We start from the raw sequence: 18,470 nt of genomic DNA, 5'->3' as shown, positions 1-18,470 counted from the left end.
TGCCACATTGGTGATTATGACATGTTACGTTGCAAAACGGTCACAAATGACATCTGAATGTTGAATACTGTGTCTTGCGTCTTCTGTCCGCACAATATTCCCATGCAATAAAGTTTGCGGCGGTCGTACTTGCCTGTCCCATGGTATGCATATGTTCTACACTTCGACACACACACCAATGTTATGTCTCCAGCGCCAGGCCAACACCCTCATTTGCCTCAGTCAGACTTTTTTCCCTTTTGCATTGCCTCTGTTTCTCCAGTACTATAGCGGTTAGTAGTGTCCTATTGTGTTAATTGGCGTTTTCCTGCGTTTCCTGCAGCAAACCTATCCACATCTGTGAGCAGAAAAGATGCTGAGCGCGAGAGACCGCTCTGCGGCAGATGAGTCCAGTTATAAGACACGCTCAAAACAGGCTATAAACACCTGAAAAAAAACACAACACTTGCGCTGTAGATAAGAGAAAGTCCACTTACTTTTTCCACATTAAGAGCGATCCATGTAGATCTTGCGTGCCTAAGGATGTTTAAAAGACCCAGGAAAAACTGCGGATGTCGCCATATTGTTGCCGCTATCTTCCTTCCCAGTGCGTACGGCTAGCCTGCATAATTGATGACTCTCAGCAAATTGTAAGGGAGCGTCTGCAAGTACCCTACTTCTGACTTCCGTACTGACCGACAGAACGCTGCAACGCAAGCGAAACAGCGCTAAAAGGACACATCAATCACAATGATGTGAGTCTAATTATATTTAACACTTCTCAGTAAAATTAATCTAATCTTCTAATTTCTGTTCCAAAAATTGTTAAACTGTCTCAGATGTAATTGTTAAAATTGGATCAGGAATGTTTGATAAATAATAATAATAATAATTTGAAATTAAATGTAAATTATATATTTGCAAATTTAGGAAGTTCTTTCAGACCACACAATAAACAATAAAAAATAAAATGTTCTGTCATTTATGGTAACAAGCATCATAATAAACCACTGGCTTTCAAATTAAATGGTGACATTTCTATGTTGGCACATACACTGAACAAAATTATAAGCGTAACACTTGTTTTTGCCCCCATTTTTCATGAGCTGAAGTCAAAGATCTAAGACTTTTTCTATGTACACAAAAGGCCTATTTCTCTCAAATATTGTTCACAAATCTGTCTAAATCTGTGTTAGTGAGCACTTCTCCTTTGCAGAGAAAATCCATCCACCTCACATGAGTGGCATATCAAGATGCTGATTAGACAGCATGATTATTGCACAGGTATGCCTTAGGCTGGCCATAATAAAACACCACTCTATAATGTGCAGTTTTACTTTATTGGGGGTCCTGGGGGGATACTGGAAGGAACTGGAACACATGGTCGTATACGCTGATCCAGAGCATCCCAAACATGCTCAATGGGTGACATGTCCAGTGAATATGCTGACTATGCAAGAATTGGGATGTTTTCAGCTTCCAGGAATTGTGTACAGATCCTTGCATCATGGGGCCGTGCATTATCATGCTGCAACATGAGGTGATGGTCGTGGATGAATGGCACAACAATGGGCCTCAGGATCTCGTTACGATATCTCTGTGCTTACAAAATGCCATCAATAAAATGCACCTGTGTTTACTGTCCATAACATACACCTGCCCATACCATAACCCCACTGACACCATGGGCCACTCAATCCACAATGTTGACATTTGCAAACTGCTCATCCACACAATGCCATACACTCTGTCTGCCATCTGCCCTGTACAGTGAAAACCAGTATTTATCCATGAAGAGAACACCTCTCGAATGTGAGCATTTTCCCACTCAAGTCAGTTACGACAGCAAACTTCAATCAGGTCGAGACCCCGATGAGGACAACGAGCATGCAGATGAGCTTCCCTGAGATGGTTTTTGATTATGCAAACCGATTGTTGCAGCAGCTGTCCAGGTGGCTGGTCTCAGACGATCTTGGAGGTGAAGATGCTGGATGTGGAGGTCCTGGGCTGGTGTGGTTACATGTGGTCTGCGGTTGTGAGGCCAGTTGGATGTACTGCCAAATTCTCTGAAATGCCTTTGGAGACAACTTATGGTAGAGAAATGAACATTCAATTCAAAGGGAACAGCTCTGGTGGACATTCCAACAGTCAGCATGCAAATTGCACACTCCCAAAAAACTTGCGACATCTGTGGTATTGTGCTGATGATAAAACTGAACACTTTAGAGTGGCCTATTATTGTGGCCAGCCTAAGGCACACCTGTGCAATAATCATGCTGTGTAATCAGTATCTTGAAATGCAACACCTGTGAGGTGGATAGACTATCTTGGCAAAGGAGAAGTGCTCACTTACACAGATTTAGACAGATTTGTGTACAATATTTGAGAGAAATAGGCATTTTATGTACATAGAAAAAGTCTTAGATCTTTGAGTTCAACCCATGAAAAATGGGGGCAAAAACAAGTGTTGCGTTTATAAATGTTTTTCCATGTATAAGCCACATTTCAATATCTTCACTAAGGTTATCCGTAAAAATTCTGTTTTTCTATGTTTTAGACTACTGAAAAAGTAGGCCATGTAATATGTAGATGAGTTTGTTTCTTCATCTGAACAGAAGAAATTTTGAATTGCATCACTTAACCAGTCACCTCACCATGGTATGCTCTGAAGCGAATAAGTGACATCAAAATGAGAGTTCAAACAGCTGATAAAAACATCACAATATCCACAAGTAATTGACACGGCTCCAGTCCATCAGTTAACATCTGGTGAAGCAAAAATACATGTACTTTTGCTTTCTCTAAGTGATTTAATGTAAAAATTTCTCCATGTCTATTCTGATGAAGAAACAAATTCATCTACATATTGGATGGCCTGAGGGAGAGTAATTTTTCAGCAAATGTTCATTTCTGGGTGAAATATTCCTTTAAAATATCTGCATTCAGAGGGCAAATGCAGGATGTGGACAATGTGGGCACAAAATGTGGACATGAGGGCACGTGTATCTGGCATTTTACAGTAGGTGCAGTGGTTACTGCAAGATTAGACTGAGGCATTGTTTGTTTTATGGGGTTGGTTCAAGCAGTTTGGTTGCGGAAGCAGGAACTACATGGTCAAATGTTGCAGGCAGTAGTTATTCTTCGTCTAATCCTGTAGGAAGTGAAAGGAAACAACAGCGTTAGACTACCTCCAACTCCCCCTTCTGGGCCACCTGAGTATCTTTTCTAGTCGAAGCCTTGAAGCGTTTGGCCACTGTCCTTGGTGCTGATGAAGCCCCAATTTGTGTGTGAGTCAAATAGGACACAGAGGCACCTTCACATGACACTATATGCAGAGCAGAAGAACAAAAGGGAATATTTTTATGTGTTTGCGATGTAAAAGAAATTGGCACTGTTGCCTGCAAGTATTGCAAGAGCTTACAGCATCTAAATATATTACTGTAAACTTAATTTCAAGTAAGAAAGCTATAGAGGATCCTATGGATAATTGCATTAAGATAGATTGGGGGCATTAATGTAGGCATTTAGAGAATGTTTTTTCAAAGTTATTTAGTCTCAAATGCTCTCTAACATTTAGCAAAAATAACATTTATGAATACGTTTTTTTCCCTTAAACGGTTTTTATTAGTTATTTAATTGTTAGTACTTGTTTCAGAATGTTCAGCCGATATTTTAAAAGTAATGATTCCACAATGTTTGCAAGAAAATAAAACGGAATTTTAGGTTATTTGTTAGGTTGCTGTAAATCAGTATTCTTGTAAACTGGAATAAAAAGCAGTGAGTAAACATAAGATTTTTATAGCTAAGGTTGCTTAAGGTATATTACAGTGCGCTCAATAGATTGTATTTGACAACACAGTGATTCTTTCTGTAAAAAAAAACTTTCCACATTTCCGGGTTTCTCAGCAGCGGAAGTCGTTGAATGGGAGAGAAATAAATGTTTTTTGTTTGTTTGTTTTATTTTAATGCAACGGAAATTTAATACAAAGTATAGTGTTATAAATGTACATACATTTAAAGAAAAATTGAGGATTTTACATTCTGATGACGGTTGGCTTTGAAACGCGTCATCAAAGTCTTCCACTTCCACTTCTCGACAACTGTAATAGTAAATATATATATATATATATATATATATTCACCTTATTTTGCAACGCGGAAGTAAATACGATGACGTACTTCCTCATAATGTGTCAGACTTCCGTTTCGCTATCCGGTAGGTAAAGAGCGTTAGCAGCGATGTGGTGGGAGCACACACAGAACACTATTAGACGGCGTGATGGTAAATATTTACCACACCCGCGGTGTATAACTAAGTGGGAGGATGAAATGAAGAAGTGGCCTTGCATAACTTATGAGGACATTTTCAATTATTTCGTGTTGTCGCTCGGAGTAGACGGGTATTCCATGCGAAATTATAAAAGCACTGAGGCATATCAGTACCTACACAGCGGGAAAGTCGGTCGAGTGCTGGTACATGAAACAGACAGCGAATTCGTGTTTTTAAAAGCAGACGTGAAACCCAGTCAAAGTGCCGCAAATGTTCATTCAGCTTGGGTCCTTACTACAGCTAACGGGACAATTGAGACGGCTGGTTGCTCTTGTATTGCGGGACAGGGCAAATCCTGTAGCCACGCAGCTGCGATCCTTTGGAAGGTGAGTACACACTTAGTACTAAACCCACACAGGAAAATGTTAATTGTATTTTTTCATTACCAATGGCATTATAGTTAGGCTATATTATATATTAAAGATATGCATGCACGGGTTAAGCATGCTAAGATTGTATTTATATTACATTGTATTAAATTTAACTGCTCCATAAATAAGTACGTTTTTGTTTATGATTATTGGAGTTACTAGACTCCAGTAGTTGTATTTTCCAAACGAGTTGGCATTTATTTTGACATTAATTTGTATGATTAACTTGTTGTTTTGTTTTTAATAATCAGAATGGTCATTCTATCCAGTCCAGGTAAGTACAACGTTTAATCACGTGTTACAAGGCATCTTGGACAAAGGTAAGAAGAGTAAGATACTGTAATACAGGTCCCTTAATGTGTATCTAGTTGTATACAAAAAAAAAAAAAAGTCATGATCACTCACCTGCATGTTCCACTTATGTGACTGACTTTATTCTGTGATACACAAAGTAACACATTAAGCATTACATTAGCTTCAGTCACCACTCATTTTTATTGTATGGACAAACTATGCTATGAAAGTGAATAGTGATGAGGTTAATATTCTGCCTAATTTTTGTGATGGTGAGTGACCAATGACAGGGTTTTAATTGTAGTTGTAATACTTTAATAGAATTAATAACAGTGATCCATTAAAAGTTTGTTTGTGCAACGACTGGTGGCTATGTACTCGAGTAATCTAAGTGAATCAGTAAAATTTCAAACGGTGCAATGCTGTATCAAGGTGGGTGCAGAATGAAGGTGAGTTCTACATAATATTTTTTAATAGAAAAAGAAACCTTTTAAGTTAATGTATTAAGTAACATTAAGTAAAATTCATTAAAATTGTAACATACATAACTGTTTCATTTACACTTTGTTGCATAGGTGCAGAATGCAGCATCAAAGGGACTGACTGGGATATCATGCACAGATGAACAGCGCCACTGGAACTCAGGGACACACCGGAATTTGGCACCAAAGAGGCTGGCAGAGATAAGTTTTAAGCATCACAAATTTACGGATGACTTGCCTGGGACTTCAGCTGCTGTTTCTCAATCATTACCACCAACCCCTTCATTCATTTCTCACAGTGAGCTGAAGAAAACCTTATCAGAGGTTCATGTACCTGTAGGTAGCCTTCTGCACAAATGTATGTCAGCTGAACCAGTAAATCTATCAGCAGGTACCACACAGATGCAGCCTCATGATGAGCATGGCCCTGATTTGCAGTGTCATAAATGCATGTCATTTTACCACACATATGTTGAACTGGATGAGGGTAAATTGAATAGCTTGGAAAATGTGACCAAAACACAAAGTGCCTCTCATGTATGGCATGACGCACGAAAATTGCGAATAACTGCTAGCTCTGCAAAAAAGGTGCCTTCCCGTATGTCCACCAAACCAGACAATTTTCTTCGAGAACACCTTTTCCCTAGATTCCATGGCAATTCAGCTACTATGTATGGTCAGGAGAATGAGGAGTTGGCTCGTGCATGGATTGAGAGCACTGGGTATGCTGTTGAGAAAAGAAGAATGGTAGTTAGCTGTAAGGAGCAATGGCTTTCTGCAAGCCCAGATGGAATATTAAATTCCTCAGAGCTGCTGGAAATCAAATGTCCTTTTCTGAGCAAAAACTCCACACATCTTACAGAACTGTACTCTAGCAAGCTCAGTGATTTAAAGATAGTGGATGGCATTCCTCAGCTACAACCCAAAGGATCCCGTGGGTACTACCTTCAAGTGCAATTAGGTATGTTTTGCACTGGCTTAGAGAAGTGCAAGTTGCTTGTTTGGTCTCCAACTGATCAACTTGTTGTTGATGTGCCGTTAGATTTTCAGTATTGTGCTGAAGTAATCTCTAAATTGAAATCTTTCTATTTTACTCATATGCTTCCAAGAATTGTAGATGAATTTGACTGTGGAAGACTTCAGCTCTGCCTTAAGTATACTGACATATGTAAGTACTGTTAACCTAATGTGACTGCATTGAGGAGCTAGGTAAGTAGTACATGAAAACTGAAAAAACTTTTATCTGTGAAAGCACTTGTTGATAGTTTTAAAGTAGTAATGAAATATTCTTTAGGTCCTTAAAGTAGTTAAAATGTCAAAACAAAAGGTAATCCTACAAATTCATGTCAAAATGAATGCCAACTCGTTTGGAAAATACAACTAGTGTTTTTGTTGACTGATTACAGTATTGCATAATATATGTGTGTACTTTTATTTATACAAATGATTGTGCTTGTACAAACTTTTATTGTGGGTACAATTAATTGCTTGACACCCCTATTCAGAATGTTTTATTTTGTTCCATGAGTTTTGAAAGTGACAACTTGGCATCAAATGGCTGGTAAAATCAAATAAATTGCATTTTGACATTTTGATTGTGTGTTTGTGTGTGTGCATATATAGGAGAAAAAGAGGTAATCTAAGATCCTGAAAATATTTGTGTAAAAGCAGTTTATTTAATGGTCTGTGCATTGAAGAAGCCACACTGAATAATTCCAAACAACTACACAATGTACACCATATTAATACATTAAAATAAAAATTGCATATAAAGGCTTTTCATTAGTTTATCTAAATTAGTAGTAGTGAGTGAGTTAGTTGTTTTATATACACAATACTTAATGTACAAATAATTATTTCTTGAAACACTGTCAAAACAGTGGAGTTCAACAACTAAAAGTGTAAATTATGTACAAATTATAAGTTTAAGAAACAGGGCAGATGGTGAACAATGTAGCATTTTTTATTCTGTATCCTCATGAATGATGTCACCTTGCATGTTTACAAGCGCTGCACACACTCTGAGAATTTTGTCCATTTTGTGTGCCATGTTAATAGGGACAGTCTGGGAGACAATTTTAAACACCATGAGCCGTCTGATAACTCTTTCCACATGTATACGAACATTTGCGATCCTCCTTGTGCCTGTAACATCCTCGTTAGACAACTGTCCACCTTTATGAGTAAATGCTGGCAAGATAAGGTTTACCTCTCTCTCAAACAGCAAATCACGAATGGTAAAGCCTCTGTCTGCCATCACTTCGTCACCCGGCTGGAGATAGTCCAGAAAGCCAGATTCTTGGGTAATGAACTTGTCACTGCATCTTCCCCCATAAGCAGGGGAGATGAACATAATGAGTCCACAGGGGGCAATGGCAACTAAATACTTCAGAGTATTGTTTGAATAATAATGACTGTACGACTCCCCCCCCTGGAGTCAAGATTGTGTGCTTTTTGCAGAGTTGTTTCAGAACAGTCAATAATGCAGGTGGTGTTCGGGAAGTTTTCCTTAAAGCATTGAGGCATTGTGCTGCGGATTGTTTCCTGTGGTAGCCATGGAATGTAGACTCTTGTGTGCTCCTCCATTGTGTCAATCCAGTAGGAAAGAATTCGGCTTACTGCACTCTGGGACACATCAAAGCGTTCAGCAAGATCTCCCTGAAGTAAATTCAACTTCAGCTTCATCATAGTAATCAGAATTTGATCCATTACGTGCATCTTAAACTTCAAAGTGTAGAACTGCTGGAGAAATTTAACATGTTCTTTAAAGACACTAAGTGTGAAGCCAGTGTACAGTAAAGAGCTAGTATCATTCTTGAGAATGGAAAGGGCCAAGGGATCTTCACTGTGGAACTGTGTTGCCTTGTGTGACATTATTTTATCCCCTGAGGCATAAGTGTGGTCTGTCAACGCCTGGACCTCCCACTGAGTACAGGCATCACTGTACTGATGGGGCAGCTGCAAAGGCTCCATTTGTGCAGTCTCATGGTCATCAGTAGTGGAGTCACCTTGCTCATCATCTGCAAAACACAACACCTAAGTCAGTAAATGAACACTTTTGACTTAAAGTTGGTCTCTTTAAAGTAGATAATCAGAATATTATTGTGAAATCATTAAAAAATGAAACTATAAAAAAGTTAAAGAATTTACTGTAAAAATGTACTGTACTATTTTTAGTTGTTATATAAAATAAGAATTGTACAATATCGTTTTTAATCAAAAACTGCTATAAAATTAAAGCCTCCTGTTATGATGTATATTTTGTTCAGAGGCACTCTTGTAAATTAATGTAATATTGGTCCTATATAATTTGTAAAAAAAAAATTTAAATGGTAAATAATCTATTTAGGAGTCTTCAATTTTTGCAACAATATATAGTTTGTCATGATTAGATTTAAATGTAATATTGTGATGGTGGCAGCTAAGGGGTTATAGGATAGTTTATTATTATAGAAAATGTTCATCATTTACTCACCCTCAAGTTGTTCCAAACCTGTATGATTTTTTTCTGTTGTACTGAACACAAATAAAGATATCTGGAATAATGTTAATATACAAACTGACTTTTGGGTCACATTCACTTCCATAGTAATGTTATTTTTTCTTCTTACTATAGAAGTGAATGGGAACCAAGGTCTGCTCGTTTACAAACCTCCTTTATTTATTCTCTAAAGAAATGCATACAGGTTTGGAACAACTGGAAAGTGAGTAAATGATGACACAATTTTAATTTTAGCCAACGTTACCCCTTTAAGTGCTTTTATAAAAGTTTTTCCACTGTTACCAACAACTTCAGCTTAACACTATATTATTCTTGCACAATACGAGTGTCATCAAAAAGAAATCGTTTAAACAATGTCTTCTGTTAGAGCACGTAACTTAACAAGAAGCTGTACCTGTTTGTGGATATATCCTGACGAGCCGTCGCCTCGAAGTCTTCACTGGAGCATCGTAGCCCAGCCATTTCTCGGGGAATGGATGATCTTCCGTGGGTCTCCCGTCATCGAAGTGGAAAGAGCAAACGTATGGAAATTTCGGTGGTTTCTTTAAGTTTAAGTCTTTTAACCAAAGCCGACGAGCTTCTTCGCCCTTCGGAGGGGCGTGCAAATCATAGGGTGCTCCACATCCACATTCAACTGCGGTCAAGCCAGCCGCCAAGTAGAAAAGCACGGTCAATCTAGCCGCCACGTTATTTCCAGGGTCGCGTATAAACTGCAAATTATGGTAATACCGTCAGAGAACTGATCTGAATGCAGTGCTCTTCCAGCGAACGCTACTCTTCCCCCCCCCCCAACAGACAGTCCGTTACTGTCTGATGCTGAATACCAAAATATAAAAACCCTCTAATACTCATATTACAAAATAAGAACAATAATATATGCTTGCTGCATCTCTACATTCGAAAAGCTATAAAAATAAAAGTTCTAGAATGCACAGACTGGTTCCACCTCAGACAGAAAGTACAGTGTCAGCTGCATGCTGCTGCATCTACATTCAAAAATCTATAAAAATAAAAGTTATAGATTGCACAGACGACTTTCATCTCAGATTGAGAGTACACCTTACCACAATGTCAGCTGCATCGTTTCAGAACAGTCTAATGTGTAATTACAGAATAAGAGCCCCCCAAATATCATAAATGAGATGCTGCATCTCTACATTCAAAAATCTATAAAAATTAAAGTTATAGATTGCACAGGGCACTTTCACCTCAGATTGAGAGTACACCTTGCCACAATGTCAGCTGCATTGTTTCAGAACAGTCTGATGCGGAATTACAAAATAGGAGCCTCCCAAATCTCAAAAATAAGCTGCTGCATCTCTACTTTCAAAAATGTATATTAAAAAAAGTTATAGATTGCACAGACCACTTTCACCTCAGATTGAGAGTACACCTTGCCACAATCGCAGCTGCATCGTTTTGGGACAGTCTGATGTGGAATTACAAAATAAGAGCCTCCCAAATATCATAAATAAGCTGCTGCACTTACTTTCAAAAATCTGTAAAAATAAAAGTTATAGATTGCACAGACCACTTTCACCTCAGATTGAGAGTACACCTTACCACAATGTCAGCTGCATCGTTTCAGGACTGTCTGATGTGTAATTACAGAATAAGAGCCCTCCCAAATATCATAAATAAGATGCTGCATCTCTTCATTAAAAAATCTATAAAAATAAAAGTTATAGATTGCACAGACGACTTTCACCTCAGATTGAGAGTACACCATCCCACAATGTCAACTGCATCGTTTCAGGACTGTCTGATGTGGAATTACAAAATAGGAGCCTCCCAAATTTCAAAAATAAGCTGCTGCATCTCTACTTTCAAAAATCTATAAAAATAAAAGTTATAGATTGCACAGACCACTTTCACCGCAGATTGAGAGTACACCTTGCCACAATGTCAGCTGCATCGTTTCAGGACAGTCTGATGGGTAATTACAAAATAAAAGCCTCCCAAATATCATAAATGAGATGCTACATCGATTTTCAAAAATCTATAAAAATTAAAGTTATTCATTGCACAGACCTCTTTCACCTCAGATTGAGAGTACACCTCACCACAAAGGCAGCTGCATCGTTTCAGGACAGTCTGATGTGTAATTACAAAATAAGAGCCCCCCCCCCCCCCCCCCCAAATATCATAAATGAGATGCTGCATCTCTACATTCAAAAATCTATAAAAATAAAAGTTATAGATTGCACAGACCACTTTCACCGCAGATTGCGAGTACACCTTGCCACAATGTCAGCTGCATCGTTTCAGAACAGTCTGATGTGTAATTACAGAATAAGAGCCCCCCAAATATCATAAATGAGATGCTGCATCTCTACGTTCAAAAATCTATAAAAATAAAAGTTATAGATTGCACAGACCACTTTCACCGCAGATTGAGAGTACACCTTGCCACAATGTCAGCTGCATCGTTTCAGAACAGTCTGATGCGGAATTACAAAATAGGAGCCTCCCAAATCTCAAAAATAAGCTGCTGCATCTCTACTTTAAAAAATCTATAAAAATAAAAGTTATAGATTGCACAGACCACTTTCACCGCAGATTGAGAGTACACCTTGCCACAATGTCAGCTGCATCGTTTCAGGACAGTCTGATGTGTAATTTCAAAATAAAAGCCTCCCAAATATCATAAATGAGATGCTACATCGATTTTCAAAAATCTATAAAAAAAATTAAAGTTATACATTGCACAGACCACTTTCACCTCAGATTGAGAGTACACTTTACCACAATGTCAGCTGCATCGTTTCAGGATTTTCTGATGTGTAATTACAAAATAAGAGCCTCCCAAATATCAAAAAAGCTGCTGCATCTCTACTTTCAAAAATCTATAAAAATAAAAGTTATAGATTGCACAGACCACTTTCACCTCAGATTGAGAGTACTTCTTACCACAATGTCAGCTGCATCGTTTCAGGACTATCTGATGTGTAATTACAGAATAAGAGCCCCCCCCCCCAAATTTCATAAATGAGATGCTGCATCTCTACATTCATAAATCTATAAAAATTAAAGATATAGATTGCACAGGCCACTTTCATTTCAGATTGAGAGTACACCATCCCACAATGTCAGCTGCATCGTTTCAGAACATTCTTATGTGGAATTACAAAATTGGAGCCTCCCAAATCTCAAAAATAAGCTGCTGTATCTTCTTTCAAAAATCTATAAAAATTAAAGTTATAGATTGCACAGACCACTTTCACCGCAGATTGAGAGTACACCTTGCCACAATGTCAGCTGCATCGTTTCAGAACAGTCTGATGTGTAATTACAGAATAAGAGCCCCCCAAATATCATAAATGAGATGCTGCATCTCTACATTCAAAAATCTATAAAAAATAAAGTTATAGATTGCACAGGCCACTTTCACCTCAGATTGAGAGTACACCATGCCACAATGTCAGCTGCATCGTTTCAGAACAGTCTGATGTGTAATTACAAAATAGGAGCCTCCCAAATCTCAAAAATAAGCTGCTGCATCTCTACTTTCAAAAATCTATAAAAATAAAAGTTATAGATTGCACAGACCACTTTCACAGCAGATTGAGAGTACACCTTGCCACAATGTCAGCTGCATCGTTTCAGGACAGTCTGATGTGTAATTACAAAATAAAAGCCTCCCAAATATCATAAATGAGATGCTTCATCGATTTTCAAAAATCTATAAAAATTAAAGTTATAGATTGCACAGACCACTTTCACCGCAGATTGAGAGTACACCTTCCCACAATATCAGCTGCATCGTGTCAGGACTGTCTGGTGTGGAATTACAAAATAAGAGCCCCCCAAATACCATAAATGAGATGCTACACCTCTATTTTCAAAAAACTATAAAAATTAAAGTTATACATTGCACAGGCCACTTTCACCTCAGATTGAGAGTACATCTTACCACAATGTCAGCTGCATCGTTTCAGGACTGTCTGATGTGTAATTACAAAATAAGTGCCCCACCAAATATCATAAATGAGGTGCTGAATCTCTACATTCAAAAATCTATAAAAATTAAAGTTATAGATTGCACAGGCCACTTTCACCTCAGATTGAGAGTACACCATCCCACAATGTCAGCTGCATCGTTTCAGGACTGTCTGATGTGGAATTACAAAATAGGAGCCTCCCAAATCTCAAAAATAAGCTGCTGCATCTCTACTTTCAAAAACCTATAAAAATAAAAGTTATAGATTGCACAGACCACTTTCACCGCAGATTGAGAGTACACCTTGCCACAATGTCTGCTGCATCGTTTCAGGACAGTCTGATGTGTAATTACAAAATAAAAGCCTCCCAAATATCATAAATGAGATGCTTCATCGATTTTCAAAAATCTATAAAAATTAAAGTTATTCATTGCACAGACCACTTTCACCTCAGATTGAGGGTACGCCTTCCCTCAATATCAGCTGCATCGTTTCAGGACTGTCTGATGTGTAATTACAAAATAAGTGCCCCACCAAATATCATAAATGAGGTGCTGAATCTCTACATACAAAAAATCTATAAAAATTAAAGTTATAGATTGCACAGGCCACTTTCACCTCAGATTGAGAGTACACCATCCCACAATGTCAGCTGCATCGTTTCAGGACTGTCTGATGTGTAATTACAAAATAAAAGCCTCCCAAATCTCAAAAAAAGCTGCTGCATCTACTTTCAAAAAAGTTTATGAAAAAAAAGTTATAGATTGCACAGGCCACTTTCACCTGAGATTGAGAGTACACCTTCCCACAATATCAGCTGCATCACTTCAGGAGTGTCTGATGTGGAATTACAAAATGAGAGCCCCCCAAATATTATAAATGAGATGCTGCATCTCTACATTCAAAAATCTATATAAATTAAAGCTATAGATTGCACAGGCCACTTTCACCTCAGATTGAGAGTACACCATCCCACAATGTCAGCTGCATCGTTTCAGGACAGTCTGATGTGGAATTACAAAATAGGAGCCTCCCAAATCTCAAAAATAAGCTGCTGCATCTCTACTTTCAAAAATCTATAAAAATAAAAGTTATAGATTGCACAGACCACTTTCACCGCAGATTGAGAGTACACCTTGCCACAATGTCTGCTGCATCGTTTCAGGACAGTCTGATGTGTAATTACAAAATAAAAGCCTCCCAAATATCATAAATGAGATGCTTCATCGATTTTCAAAAATCTATAAAAATTAAAGTTATTCATTGCACAGACCACTTTCACCTCAGATTGAGGGTACACCTTCCCTCAATATCAGCTGCATCGTTTCAGGAGTGTCTGATGTGGAATTACAAAATAAGAGCCCCCCAAATATCATAAATGAGATGCTACACCTCTATTTTCAAAAATCTATAAAAATTAAAGTTATACATTGCACAGGCCACTTTCACCTCAGATTGAGAGTACACCATCCCACAATGTCAGCTGCATCGTTTCAGAACAGTCTGATGTGTAATTACAAAATAGGAGCCTCCCAAATCTCAAAAATAAGCTGCTGCATCTCTACGTTCCAAAATCTATAAAAATAAAAGTTATAGATTGCACAGACCACTTTCACTTCAGATTGAGAGTACATCTTCCCACAATGTCAGCTGTATCGTTTCAGAACAGTCTTATGTGGAATTACAAAATAGGAGCCTCCCAAATATCAAAAATAAGCTGCTGCATCTCTACATTCAAAAATCTATAAAAATAAAAGTTATAGATTGCACAGGCCACTTTAACTTCAGATTGAGAGTACATCTTCCCACAATGTCAGCTGTATCGTTTCAGAACAGTCTTATGTGGAATTACAAAATAGGAGCCTCCCAAATATCAAAAATAAGCTGCTGCATCTCTACATTCAAAAATCTATAAAAATAAAAGTTATAGATTGCACAGACCAATTTCACCTCAGATTGAGAGTACACCTTACCACAATGTCAGCTGCATCGTTTCAGGACTATCTGATATGTAATTACAGAATAAGAGCCCCCCAAATATCATAAATGAGATGCTGCATCTCTATTTTCAAAAATCTATAAAAAAAATTAAAGTTATACATTGCACAGACCACTTTCACCTCAGATTGAGAGTACACTTTACCACAATGTCAGCTGCATCGTTTCAGGACTTTCTGATGTGTAATTACAAAATAAGAGCCTCCCAAATATCAAAAAAGCTGCTGCATCTCTACTTTCAAAAATCTATAAAAATAAAAGTTATAGATTGCACAGACCACTTTCACCTCAGATTGAGAGTACTTCTTACCACAATGTCAGCTGCATCGTTTCAGGACTATCTGATGTGTAATTACAGAATAAGAGCCCCCCCCCCCAAATATCATAAATGAGATGCTGCATCTCTACATTCATAAATCTATAAAAATTAAAGATATAGATTGCACAGGCCACTTTCACTTCAGATTGAGAGTACACCATCCCACAATGTCAGCTGCATCGTTTCAGAACATTCTTATGTGGAATTACAAAATTGGAGCCTCCCAAATCTCAAAAATAAGCTGCTGTATCTTCTTTCAAAAATCTATAAAAATTAAAGTTATAGATTGCACAGACCACTTTCACCGCAGATTGAGAGTACACCTTGCCACAATGTCAGCTGCATCGTTTCAGAACAGTCTGATGTGTAATTACAGAATAAGAGCCCCCCAAATATCATAAATGAGATGCTGCATCTCTACATTCAAAAATCTATAAAAAATAAAGTTATAGATTGCACAGGCCACTTTCACCTCAGATTGAGAGTACACCATGCCACAATGTCAGCTGCATCGTTTCAGAACAGTCTGATGTGTAATTACAAAATAGGAGCCTCCCAAATCTCAAAAATAAGCTGCTGCATCTCTACATTCAAAAATCTATAAAAATAAAAGTTATAGATTGCACAGACCACTTTCACAGCAGATTGAGAGTACACCTTGCCACAATGTCAGCTGCATCGTTTCAGGACAGTCTGATGTGTAATTACAAAATAAAAGCCTCCCAAATATCATAAATGAGATGCTTCATCGATTTTCAAAAATCTATAAAAATTAAAGTTATAGATTGCACAGACCACTTTCACCGCAGATTGAGAGTACACCTTCCCACAATATCAGCTGCATCGTGTCAGGACTGTCTGGTGTGGAATTACAAAATAAGAGCCCCCCAAATACCATAAATGAGATGCTACACCTCTATTTTCAAAAAACTATAAAAATTAAAGTTATACATTGCACAGGCCACTTTCACCTCAGATTGAGAGTACATCTTACCACAATGTCAGCTGCATCGTTTCAGGACTGTCTGATGTGTAATTACAAAATAAGTGCCCCACCAAATATCATAAATGAGGTGCTGAATCTCTACATTCAAAAATCTATAAAAATTAAAGTTATAGATTGCACAGGCCACTTTCACCTCAGATTGAGAGTACACCATCCCACAATGTCAGCTGCATCGTTTCAGAACAGTCTGATGTGTAATTACAAAATAGGAGCCTCCCAAATCTCAAAAATAAGCTGCTGCATCTCTACGTTCCAAAATCTATAAAAATAAAAGTTATAGATTGCACAGACCACTTTCACTTCAGATTGAGAGTACATCTTCCCACAATGTCAGCTGTATCGTTTCAGAACAGTCTTATGTGGAATTACAAAATAGGAGCCTCCCAAATATCAAAAATAAGCTGCTGCATCTCTACATTCAAAAATCTATAAAAATAAAAGTTATAGATTGCACAGGCCACTTTCACTTCAGATTGAGAGTACATCTTCCCACAATGTCAGCTGTATCGTTTCAGAACAGTCTTATGTGGAATTACAAAATAGGAGCCTCCCAAATATCAAAAATAAGCTGCTGCATCTCTACATTCAAAAATCTATAAAAATAAAAGTTATAGATTGCACAGACCAATTTCACCTCAGATTGAGAGTACACCTTACCACAATGTCAGCTGCATCGTTTCAGGACTATCTGATATGTAATTACAGAATAAGAGCCCCCCAAATATCATAAATGAGATGCTGCATCTCTATTTTCAAAAATCTATAAAAAAAATTAAAGTTATACATTGCACAGACCACTTTCACCTCAGATTGAGAGTACACTTTACCACAATGTCAGCTGCATCGTTTCAGGACTTTCTGATGTGTAATTACAAAATAAGAGCCTCCCAAATATCAAAAAAGCTGCTGCATCTCTACTTTCAAAAATCTATAAAAATAAAAGTTATAGATTGCACAGACCACTTTCACCTCAGATTGAGAGTACTTCTTACCACAATGTCAGCTGCATCGTTTCAGGACTATCTGATGTGTAATTACAGAATAAGAGCCCCCCCCCCAAATATCATAAATGAGATGCTGCATCTCTACATTCATAAATCTATAAAAATTAAAGATATAGATTGCACAGGCCACTTTCACTTCAGATTGAGAGTACACCATCCCACAATGTCAGCTGCATCGTTTCAGAACATTCTTATGTGGAATTACAAAATTGGAGCCTCCCAAATCTCAAAAATAAGCTGCTGTATCTTCTTTCAAAAATCTATAAAAATTAAAGTTATAGATTGCACAGACCACTTTCACCGCAGATTGAGAGTACACCTTGCCACAATGTCAGCTGCATCGTTTCAGAACAGTCTGATGTGTAATTACAGAATAAGAGCCCCCCAAATATCATAAATGAGATGCTGCATCTCTACATTCAAAAATCTATAAAAAATAAAGTTATAGATTGCACAGGCCACTTTCACCTCAGATTGAGAGTACACCATGCCACAATGTCAGCTGCATCGTTTCAGAACAGTCTGATGTGTAATTACAAAATAGGAGCCTCCCAAATCTCAAAAATAAGCTGCTGCATCTCTACTTTCAAAAATCTATAAAAATAAAAGTTATAGATTGCACAGACCACTTTCACAGCAGATTGAGAGTACACCTTGCCACAATGTCAGCTGCATCGTTTCAGGACAGTCTGATGTGTAATTACAAAATAAAAGCCTCCCAAATATCATAAATGAGATGCTTCATCGATTTTCAAAAATCTATAAAAATTAAAGTTATAGATTGCACAGACCACTTTCACCGCAGATTGAGAGTACACCTTCCCACAATATCAGCTGCATCGTGTCAGGACTGTCTGGTGTGGAATTACAAAATAAGAGCCCCCCAAATACCATAAATGAGATGCTACACCTCTATTTTCAAAAAACTATAAAAATTAAAGTTATACATTGCACAGGCCACTTTCACCTCAGATTGAGAGTACATCTTACCACAATGTCAGCTGCATCGTTTCAGGACTGTCTGATGTGTAATTACAAAATAAGTGCCCCACCAAATATCATAAATGAGGTGCTGAATCTCTACATTCAAAAATCTATAAAAATTAAAGTTATAGATTGCACAGGCCACTTTCACCTCAGATTGAGAGTACACCATCCCACAATGTCAGCTGCATCGTTTCAGGACTGTCTGATGTGGAATTACAAAATAGGAGCCTCCCAAATCTCAAAAATAAGCTGCTGCA

The 18,470-nt window shown here is 37.7% G+C and overlaps 1 protein-coding gene across 2 annotated transcripts in view; it reads right to left on the bottom strand.

Moving 5' to 3' along the window:
- LOC132151758 (sodium channel protein type 8 subunit alpha-like) overlaps positions 1 to 612 on the bottom strand; it is a 45,129-nt gene extending 44,517 nt beyond the window's left edge. For both annotated transcript variants that reach the window (XM_059560108.1, XM_059560109.1), the window contains exon 1: positions 477 to 612. The gene's annotated coding sequence lies outside the window, so the exon portion shown is untranslated. The remainder of the gene's footprint in view (positions 1 to 476) is intronic.
- Positions 613 to 18,470: the final 17,858 nt, after the last annotated feature.

The sequence above is a fragment of the Carassius carassius genome, chromosome 10 (assembly GCF_963082965.1).
Source record: "Carassius carassius chromosome 10, fCarCar2.1, whole genome shotgun sequence".
NCBI lineage: Eukaryota > Metazoa > Chordata > Actinopteri > Cypriniformes > Cyprinidae > Carassius > Carassius carassius.
Note: the sequence above shows the minus strand (reverse complement) of the source record. Positions and strands in the feature narration are given on the sequence as shown.